The following is an 11,390-nucleotide window of genomic DNA, read 5'->3' on the forward strand; positions in this document are numbered from 1 at the left end:
ATATGTCAAATGGTGATAAGTGCTGTAGAGGAAAATCAGGCAAGGAAGTGGGATAATGTGACAGGATTGTAGTAGGGAAGAGGGAGAGTATAATTTTAAGTGGGATAGTCAGAGAAACCCTATCTGGGAAGATAACATTTGAAGCAAAACCTGAAGGAGATAAAGGAATGAGCCATGTTGATATCTGGGACAAGCTGAGGGAAAAGCAGGTGCAAAGACCCCAAGGCAGGAGAGTGTCTAACTTGTTTGTGGAATAGTAAAATGGTTGGTGTGTCTGATGCAGAGTGACTGTTGGGTCGGTGGAAGTGGGGCACACCTGTAAGAGAAAATATGGAAAATAAGGCCTGTGAGATAAGGGCGATTAGTGAGGGGCTGCCGATCATGGACCTTGTAGGACCTTGTAGGCCATTTTAAAGATTTCTGCATTTACTGAGTAAGGTGTTTTTGTTTTTGGTGTGTGTGTGTGTGTGTGTGTGTGTGTGTGTGTGTGTGTTTTGACATGATCTGACTTCCCCTTTAAAAGGATCACCTCAGGGGCGCCTGGGTGGCTCAGATGGTTAAGCATCTGACCCTTGGCTTCAGATCAGGTCATGATCTCATGGTTTCATGAGTTCAAGCCCTGCACTGGGCTCTGTGCTGGCAGCATGGAGCCTGCTTGGGATTCTGTCTCCCTTTCTCTCTGCCTCTCTCCTGCTCATGCTACCTCTGTCTTTTGAAAAATAAATGAATAAAAACTTTAAATAAATAAATAAATAAATCACCTCAGCTGAGAATAGAGTGTAGGGGGAAAGATAGGAAGCAGGGAAACCAACAAGGGGTTGGTTTCTTAGTAGAGAAAACGAGACATTTATATAAATAACTATAAGCCACAGTACAATTTAATACACTACCATAGAGAAGCCTCTGCTGTGGCTTAGGGGTACTTAAGGGGTGCCTAAAATGCAGTGGTTCAAATAAGAAGGATAACTTCTCTCTTACATCACATGCTGGCCACTCTAGGCCAGTGGGAGAGTTATGCTCCAAGCAAGGTCATAAGCACATCCACATTCCAGCTCATGTGAAGGAAGAAAGAGGTCCAGGGAAGGGATTTCCTTTTAAGCAAGTCAGGTGGAATTTGTCCATTTCACTTTCTGTCATATCCTTTTGACAAGAGCTTTGTCACATAGCAAAAGCTTAGTTGCAAGTTACACCTAACTGCAAGAAAGACTAGGAAATATCTTGTTAGGTGGCTTTGCACCCAGGCAGAAGAGGAAAATGGATTTTGGAGGTATAACTAGACATCAGCCGTAAGACCCAAACAAAGTGATACGTGGACTCAGTGGTAAACAGTATCACCGCTGCATGGTGGAAGTACATGAGTTAGGCTGAGGAATGGGGAGGGTTTTGGGAAGAGGCTCTCCAGGCTTGAAGCACAAGTGAGGAAGCAGAGAAAGGTTTTAAGGAAAGGGAAGTAGGGGTACGTGGGTGGCTCAGTCAGTTGAGCATCGACTCTGGCTCAGGTCATGATCTCATGGTTCATGAGTTTGAGCCCCACATCAGGCTGCTCTGATGGCTGTGGAGCCTGCTTGGGATTCCCTGTCACCTTCGTTCTCTGCCCCTCCCCTGCTTGTTGAGACTTTATTGTTGAGGCACTATGTTGAGACTTCATTCTGCAAGTGATGGGGGAGCTATCTTTCGGGATTAAGGGAATGACATGATCATAATTGTACTTTAAGTAAATTTATCTGTATAGGATGAATAATAGGGAAGAGATTGGAGGCAGGCAAACGAGGTTGGGAGGGTAAGTTAGGAATGTCCTCAATTGGGCCACTAGTTATAGGGTTTAACAAGAGAGTTCGGAGAAACGTTGTTTGTGAATCTCAACCTTTTGGAGATCACGGGCCCCTTCAAGAATTTTATGAACACTAGGGATCCTCTCCCCAGATAACAGACCACAGAACTCTGGACCCATTAGATTAAAGCTCAAACACCCTCCTCACCGAAAGGGCCCCCTCCCTCTCCCACCCTGTAGGGCAGGTCTGGTTTTGCCTCCTTCTGAGACCCCAGCCATTATAGGAGAATCTAAATTCATCCATATGTTTGCTCAGTCATTTCTTCTACAGGCATTTTTCTTGTGCAGCAACTATGGGCAAAGTACAGCACTCAGCCTTTGGATTACAGAAATGAATAAAGCACAGCCCTTCTCCTCATAGAGTTTTAAAGACTTAAAAATGACTACCTGAGTAGCAGACAGAGAAAGAAGACTTCATTCCCTCCTCCCAAACCCTGCAGGACTTCAAGAAAATAGTGGCAACAAAACCTTCCTTTCCGGGGCCTGCCACTTCAATCCCAGCACATGGGATTTCCTGCCTCAGTTTCGACGAGCTTCCTTATCTTCTTCAAGCAACCTTTCCTGCTGTTGCTAGACATTAGCAGTTCTTTCAAAAGATTTTTCTCTTTTCTGTCTCTGGCCTATGTTCTGAGTTTTCCCTTGGGAGGCTGGTGTGACCCGTCCTCATCGTTCATACCCCACCTTCACTTTTTCAGCCAACTCCTCATTCAATGCCAAAGTGATGGCAGGTGGGTGTCTCACTTATAAGCACAGCAGAGGGCTTTAAAGGCCACTGCAAAGCGCATAGCATCTGTAGAGAATTCCCAGTGTGCTGTAGCCCCACTGAGTTCACCAGTTGGCCCTTCCATTGGGTCCTGAACTCCTGGACTCACATTCTCTGTGTCTTCAGTGAGCATGCAAGCTCTTTGAGGGCAGAGACCATGTATCTCCCATAGCCCCTAGCATAGACCCTTGGAGTGGATGCATTTTATTTAATTTATTTATTTTTGAGATATTTTTTAGTGTTTATTTATTTTTGAGAGACACAGTGCAAGTGGGAGAGGGGCAGAGAGAGAGGGAGACACAGAATCTGAAGCAGGTTCCAGGCTCTGAGCTGTCAGTACAGAGCCCGATATGGGGCTCGAACTCACAAACTGTGAGATCATGACCAGAGTCGAAGTGGGACACTTAACTGGCTGATCCATTCAGTTGCCCTGGAGTGGATGCATTTTAAAGACTCAAGGACTTGAACTGAAGATCTGGATTGGCACTGAAGATCAATTAGGAGGTGAGTATTCATGGCTTTTCAAAAGGATTTGATGTAGGAGTCCTTTGAAAGAGGAAAGGATATATATGTAAATCATGATTTTATTACAAAAGTCTACCTGTTTTTAAGATTTATTCATTAAAAATATTTTTTTAATGTTTATTTTTGAGAGAAAGAGAGAGAGGCAGAGAGCAAGCAGGGGAGGAGCAGAGAGGGAGACACAGAATTTGAAGCAGGCTCCAGGCTCTAAGCTGTCAGTACAGAGCTTGACGCAGGGCTTGAACCCATGAACTGCAAGATCATGACCTGAGCCAAAGTGGGATGCTTAACTGATTGAGCCACACAGCTGCCCCTAAGGTTTATTCATTTTTGAGAGAAAGAGAGTGCAAGTGGAGAAGGGGCAGAGAGATGGGGGTGGAGGAGGAGAGGAGACAGAAGATCTGAAGTGGGCTCTGTGCTGACAGCAGCGAGCCTGATGTGGGGCTGGAACTCACAAACCGTGAGATCATGACTTGAGCCGAGATCAAGAGTCAGCTGCTTAACCCACTGAGCCACCCAGGTGCCCCAACAAAAGTCTATCTTAAAACTAGTCCTGTTTCAGAAGATTTATCTCATAAAGGAAATCTGCTGGTTCACCTTAAGTAGGATTTGGTCGGACCCTTTAAATGCATTTTCTCCTAGGGTTTTCATGGCAGGTGGGTGTCTCATTTATAAACACAGAAGAGGGCTTTAAAGGTCACCTTTAAAGGTTTCCTGCTAATGCAGCCTTGATTGTTCAAAGTCAGTATCCCTGGAAGCTAGAATCATCTACAGATTTAAGAGATGGGAGACGTTAGCACCCCCCGACCCCCTCAACCATCCCTTGGCAGAATGGCACTGGATAAAAACCAGCAGGGGCAAGTGGGCTCTGTGGTTTGCTCTGGTGTTTAACTGCTATGAGCTTCGACGTCCTCCCGGTTTAATTACTGATTTGGGAAATGTTTGGGTGATGCTAGAAACACTTGCCTTTGTTTTTTAAAAGAAATGCTTACATAAAAGAATGTAGAAAAATGTGTTTTTGAAAAGCTGATGGGCCCTCTAGTTCAACCCACTGGATTTACTTAGCAGGAACCTGATACTCAGAGGAAGTGAATGTCCAAGGGCACACAGCTAGTTCTTGGAAGAGCTTCCAGTAGAACCAAAGTCTTCTGGCTCCTGGTGTACGGCTCTTGCTTGCAGCTCTGTGACACACCAGGAAGCATGGGCTTGGGGCTGTGAAAACTGCAAGTCAAATCAAAGTCTTAGTGTCTGGTGTTCAGCAGGGGGAACATCAGTCCATTTTCTACTTGGTTCTTTGAATTTTTTTCAGGTCCCTGGGGTCATTGTACGAATAGTCATTCCTGCCATGCCAGGTTTGGAAAGGGTCAAGAATGTTGGTCCTTGCTCTCACTTTCCTACCAATTCCTCTGTAGTTGGTGGCCAAGAGTCCTGCAACTGTCCTAGAACATTTTTTTTTTTTTGCCTATAAATCATACTAGAAAGCAGGAATTAATAGCCACTCCTAAGAAACTGCAAACCAGCTAACCCATACTGCAGATTTATCCTCAGGGAGGGGCAGATGGGCTCCTTTGTTTAGAAGTGGGCAAGCTGAGGAATTGAGTGATTTGGGTTCTAGAGAAGGCAAAGAGAAAGCAAAGTGAAGGCAAAGAGAAGGCAAAGTGTTACCTCAGTGGCTTGGACACACCCCACTGTCATAATCCCATAATTGAGAGAAGGGATTTCCAACAGCCATGTTACCAAGGTCACACAGCATGCATACCAATTAAAAGATCAGACTCATTGCATCCCTATTGGATATGACTATATGTAACATTGCAGGAAACCCTTAGGCATAACACAAATTGCTGTATTTGTTAATCAGATGGCTTACAACCTAACATATGCTCATAATAATGGTTTTTGCTTGGGGAGAGGGAGTGAGGGAAGAGGTTAATTTGAAGGGAGGGTAGGTGGGTCGTCAGCAAGTAGAGCATTGAGAAACCAGAGGAACACATGAGGACCCAGGATGTCCTGGTGTGAAAGGGGTAGGGAGGGCCACCAAGGGGTAAGAAGTAAGGCCAACTTTGCCTCCTAAGCCATTTTTCCATGATCCTGGTAGCTGAACCGTCCCCCTCCCCTGGGAGTCTTTGAAATTCATTTCTCTTGTTGCTGTCGGCATGATGCCATAGGTTGGCACACAGCTAGGGCAGCAGTGGGACACACAAGAACTAAACACTGGGCACAGCAGATAGAACTCCAAGCTGCCACTGGGTAGCTGGCTAAGAGTTTGGAGTTGAAAGCCCTTTCCTATGAGCTAAGCCTCAATGTTGAAGAAAAATCAGAAGTTCAAGCCTCCTTCAATTATAGCTGCTTCTAGCAAGAAGGAGAACAAAGACGGGATAGGAGGATGTCAGAGAAATGAACCAGGGAATTGGCCAAAGGCCAAGAACAGCCTTGGGTCCACCTGCGTGTCCCTGCAGGACAGGGCTTCTGCACTGAAGTAGCGGGTGGGCTTCCCAATTTGAAAACAAAGGTCCAAGGGAGATGGGGCTCCTGCATATCCCTTTTGATGGGGACTGACCGGCAGATGGCTTTGACCAAGAAAAACCACGATTTGAAGGAAACAGGCAACCGGGCTTCTGGTTCCAGGCTTTTGGTGCAAGCTTAATTAGTTTCCGAATCAGTTGCAAAGGGGGCAGTTCCATTTGCTCTCATTAAGCTCATACAGCTAGGATGCAGGATTTTTATAGCTGGTTTTTCAGCACCACCTCATTAGTCCTCCGAGCCGTAGAGAGAGGCTGAAGACTCAGTCATCTTCATTTTAGAGAAGAGGCACAACGAGGTAAAATGACTTGGACCCCATCATATGGCAAGTCAGTGGCGGTGCTGAAAATAGCACTGAGTGCTTATTCTGGGGAACCACTCCACTTAGCCCACATGGCCTCCCTGAATTCCTTGCTCATTGCAGGTGCCAAAATCTCAGGCTTGTAGGCAATCTGGCTCCCCTGTCTATTTTTGGGGCTGACCCTCTGCTAAAGGGTATAATAGGCAACATTGGAGGCAGGGGCTAGGAGGGAGGGAGGCTGACCCCACTTTGTCCTGGCATCCCATCCTGGCACCGTGTCATGCCAGGTCTCTTATTCCTGAAAAAGTACCTGATCCCTACCTGTGTGCCCAGATTCACAGAGGCCAGTCCTGGATGTCCTACCCTCAGGGCCCATGCCAGCAGTTAGCTCACCTGATGGGCCTTGAGTGTGTCCAACATTTCCACCAAAGCATGTCTAGTGGTAGAGGATAGTGAACACTGTGTAGGTGGGCACGGGAATGTAGCCAGAAGTATCAGACACAAGTCTCAAGTGTCTCTGAAATATGTTTTCTTTATGAGCCATGCAACTTTTGCATTCCTCTCCATATTTTTTTAAAGTTTATTTATTTATTTTGAGAGAGGGAGAGAGAGAGAGCACTAACAGGGGAAGGGCAGAGAGAGGGAGAGAGAGAATCCCAAGCAGGCTCCACACTGTCACACCAGAGTCTGGCACAGGACCCAATCTCACCAACCATGAGATCATGACCTGAGCCCAGATCAAGAGTTGGATGCTTAACTGACTGAGCCACCCAGGTGCCCCAAATGATATTTTCCTCTGAAATCTTTGAGAAAAATGCACATGCATATGGAATATGGGCCAAATCTCTGGGAGAATCAGATTGTAGTTTGAGGAGAATGGTGGTGGTGGTGGGGGTGTTCCATAATTTTGATGGTAGTTTTTTGGACCCACTGCTCTACCCACAAATTTCTATGCATAAATACCACTCCAACCCTCAGGTTCTGAGAGGCATGGGACACTAGGGCAGCCTGGCAAAGAGAGGTGAGGGGAGCAGGTGGGCTTGTGGTATCCCACACCTCACTCCTGAAAGTTACCAATGACCTGTTTGTTACCCACATGCTGCCTGGATGCCGAACAGCATTTTTACAGGCCATCGTTTGATGAGTGTGGCTGCATCTGTGCCTCTGTTTTCAGGGGAACTGCCCCAAAGATGGGGCTGGGCTGAATTCTATAGGGTAGCAGTTGAAAGCCTGAATAGGTTTGAACACTGACCGGCTCACCACTTACCAGCTCTGTGACCTTGGGCTCGTGATTTAACCTCTGTAGGCCTTGGTTTTCTCCTCTGAGATATGATCATAGTCTCTGTCTTTTAAGCTTTTTAAAAATATATGTATATTTTTAAGTAAGCTCTACACTGTCCTCGGGGTGAACTCACGGCCCTGAGATCAAAAGTCGCATGCTCCATCAACTGAGTCAGCCAGCCGCTCCTTATAGTCCCTCTCTCAAAGGATTGCTAGGGAAATTAAATGAGATCGTGCATGTAAAGTACTTAGCACAGTGCCTGGCATATGGCAAGTGATCACACAGTTGTTTTTGCATATTTAAGGGCAGGGATCATCTTTTCGGTGTTGTAGAAGGCTCTCCACATAGTGCAGACTCCTATTCCTTTTAGCTGAAGCCATGAAAACAAGAATGAGGGGTCAACACCCAGAGAGAAAGACAGACATCACAGATAGGAGGGCTGGGGAGCTAAAACTAAGCTTCTTCCTACGTGGTGGGTCCAGAACCTACAGCTGGAAATGTCAGAGCATGCCCCCATAATATTGGGAATATGGGAAACACACAAAGACTTGGTGACATGGGTGAGAAGACTGGCCTCCATAATTCTCCTAACAGTGGCTTGCAGCAGGTCAGGTTGTTGGAAGAGACCTGCCTGGAATTCAACCCATTTTTCTAGGGCCCAGAACTGAACCCTTGGTTTATTTCCTCCTCTGACTCCATGGAGGACCTCTTCCTTGCTCCAGATGCACACCCACAGTCTGGCGTCCAGCCTACAGGATGGGGAATGGGACATAGTTCTTCCTCTCATCTTAGCTGCTGTTTGCAGGAATTTGAGCCTAAGATATACACTGATGCCTTTTCCCACTGCTGGTGGCTGATCTCCCCATGCCCCTTTGGCAGAAGGAGTTCTGGTTGAGGCAGGTCCTTTCAATTAATTTCTTTTGTTTTTACGTTTTTAAATTGATTTTGACAGAGAGAGCAAGAAAGAGCATGTGAGTGAGTGAGAGGGGAGAGGCAGAGAAAAAGGGAGAGAGAGAGAATCCCAAGCAGGCTCCACGCTGTCAGTACAGAGCCCATTGTGGAGCTTGATCTCATGAACTGTGAGATCATGACCTGAGCCAAAATCAAGAATTGGTTGCTCAACTTAACTGAGCCACCCAGGCACAACACCCCCCCCAACCTTTTTAAATTTATTTTGAGAGAGAGAGAGAGAGCAAGCTTTCAATTCATTTCTGATGAAACTGCCTATTATCCATAGTGCTTTGACAACAGCTTGAAAAAAATGTGTCTCTGCCAGGACCATGGTCATCCTGGGTCCATGGCAACAGCATGAACCCATTTTCCTTTTTATAAAAAAAAATTATTTAGAGAGAGAGTGTGCATGCATGAGCATGAACTGGGGAGGGGCAGAGAGGGAGAGGGAGAGAGAGTATCCCAAGCAAGCTCCACGCTGTCAGCACAGAGCCTCATGCAGGGATTGATCCCACGAACTGTTAAGATCACGTGTAACCTGAGCAAAATCAAGAGTCAGACACGTAACCGACTGAGCCACCCAGGCGCCCCCATTTTCCTTTAATTGGCTGAAGCCAGAAAACAGGAGTTGGGCTCTGGGGACTCAGGTCTGGTAGGGGGTGGCTGAAGAGCACCAGCATCAGGCTCTGGCTCAGGCCGAAGATGGCAAGTAGACCCTGGTGGAAAGATGGCCTCCCCCAGTGCTTCCGGATACTGCACAGAGGTCCTGGGTCCACAGAAAAGGAGACCACTGGTCACCTCAGGAGAGTTTCCAAAGCTTCCGGAAAGTAGTTTGTGAAAGTCCACTGAGTTAATGGGACACTGGATGACTGACCTGACGTCTTCTTTGATAGGAGGCCAGGCTGTCCAGCCTCATCCAGCTGCACTGGTCTGGATTAGCTATTTCCAGGGGGCAGAGGGCCCTTTTCACGAGGTACAGAGGTCTGGGAAGGCTCTCTCGTGACGGTCATCTCATGCAACACTCACTCATTCTGCAAATCATTATTGAAGCCCTACGTGCAGGGTACTGTGTAGATGGGTTCCCAGGGTATAGAACCAGAAGGAGCTACCAGTGTGGTGCAGGGTGAGGGGGACCCCAAATTTCTGGACTGTCAAGTTAGGTAATTTTAAGTAGTAGTGAGTCTCACTTTACATTGGCACTGCCTTCCACTGAGTCCCGGCCTTGGGGTTGTGGGATAGTATACCTGGTGGGGAACTCCCAGAGAAGCTCTGTCACCGTGGCTAGGCCTGTCCCCCCTAGGGCCTTCTGCATGCAGAGGGGAGCTCTCGCTGCATTTTTTCTGACTTCTCCTCTGTGCTCCACTCCCAAATCACTTGGGCCATGACCTGTGCAGACGTGAGAAGAGGGCCTGTGTCTAGTCTTTGGAAGTGATTATTCAGGGCCGCAGTACACAGTTGTATCATTTGTGTACCCGGCCAACAAGGCTGGTGGGGCTGGATGGAGCTGAGATGATGAAGCCATGTGCCCACAGGGCTAGCATCACCGAGAGGATGATTTTCTTTCTAATTCAACATGGGGATGTGTATGGCAGGGCGAACATTTATCTAGTTGGCACAAACGTGCCTCATAGGCTAGTGGGGACCTGTGATTACCAGAAGAAAGTAAGAGAGCAGGAGAAGCAAAATCATTTCTCTCCATCAGATAACTCTCTGAAAAGCCGGAGAGGCCAACCCTGGTTAGGGTCCTGTTGTTCCTATCCTTTTGAAACACCTCCACCCCTCCGATAAATTGCCAGTGGGCATCACAAGGGATTCACAACAATAATAAGGCGGTCAAGCTACACTCTGAGGCAACTGGACACATTTCAGAGGAAGAGGCCCCATTTCCCAGTTCCACCCTGAGAGCTGGCCAGAAACCCTTCTGTCTGTTCCTTAACTCCCAGGCATACTCCCAGGTGTGCTATGCACAGAGTGCACTGTGTTTCTGCGCCCCCCCAACCCCGCCCCCTGCCTCCTTCATCTCTGAGGTCATGGCCAGGGTCAAGGGAAAGGAGTACACAGTATTTCAATTCTAGTGACCACCGACAGGAGGCTTCTAAGCAAGGTCCTAAGCTCTCATCGCTCACTGAGGCTCAGGTAGAAGGGAGCAGAAGCTAGAGAGAGCTCTCAGTGAGTGGGGGTGCGCCACCAACAAGGAATTCAATGACACAAGGACACCCACAAAGAGGCACTGCAAAGACGTAGTGGGATAGTAAGATGAATAGATTTAATCATTCTTGTTTGAAAAACAAGACATAAATTAGTATATATATATATAATTTATATATATTTATGTAGTATATATACTATATACAGACATTAGAAAATGTGTCCTCTCCGTGAGGCTGAGGGAGAGGTAAAGGATGGCGGTGAAATGACACAGGCAGGGCCTGAGTGGCAAAGGTGCAGGATCAAGAAGTTGGGAGAAGAGGAAGACCACGACAGCGCTCAGGCTTGCAGTGGTCACGGAGGGAAAGGGGTTCCCCACTGGCTGCATCTCTGGCCCATTAAACAACTTGGTCCTGTGGGAGGAAAAACAAGGAAGGGGGGTGCTGGCTCCTGCAGACGGAGCTCCCCTAATCCTTGCCAGGAGAAATTACCACTCGGTTGGGGGGGGGGGGAGGGGGCTTTATTGCGCTGGGCAGGGGTTAAGCACAGTGTACATCTTTATAAAACTCACGTAAGAATGAGAGATTTCACACCAACCTCTCACGTAACGATGAAAGAGAGGCAGACACAGGGCACGAGCGTGTGGCAAACGGGAGGTATGGAGAGGTGGACAAGAAGCAATCTATACAGAAGAAACATTGGCTTTCTTTGTTCCCTACAGGGGGACCTTTGGTAGGGACTCCGTGTCTTCACTCCCAGGAAGGTTGTGGGGGAGGGGGCGGTGGGTGGCGCCAGCAGTAGATGTGTGTCAAGGAGGATGCTAAACAGTGTGAATTCCCTTCCAGATGACTCCGGAGAGACAGAGAGAGAGACAGAGAGAGAGACAGACAGAGAGAGAGAGAGAGAGAGAGAGAGGTGCAGGACTGCACCGGGTAAGGCGCTCAGCTTCTTTTCTTAGAGAGACAAATCCACAGGGTCAATACACAGCCAAAAGCATATACTCGGGATTAACATATCACGCTAGCTTCCAGAAGTTTAAGATATAGTCATCGACACCCCCCCACCCCTC

Source organism: Herpailurus yagouaroundi, unplaced genomic scaffold (assembly GCF_014898765.1).
Source record: "Herpailurus yagouaroundi ecotype Mexico unplaced genomic scaffold, PumYag 67700, whole genome shotgun sequence".
In the NCBI taxonomy this organism is placed as follows: domain Eukaryota; kingdom Metazoa; phylum Chordata; class Mammalia; order Carnivora; family Felidae; genus Herpailurus; species Herpailurus yagouaroundi.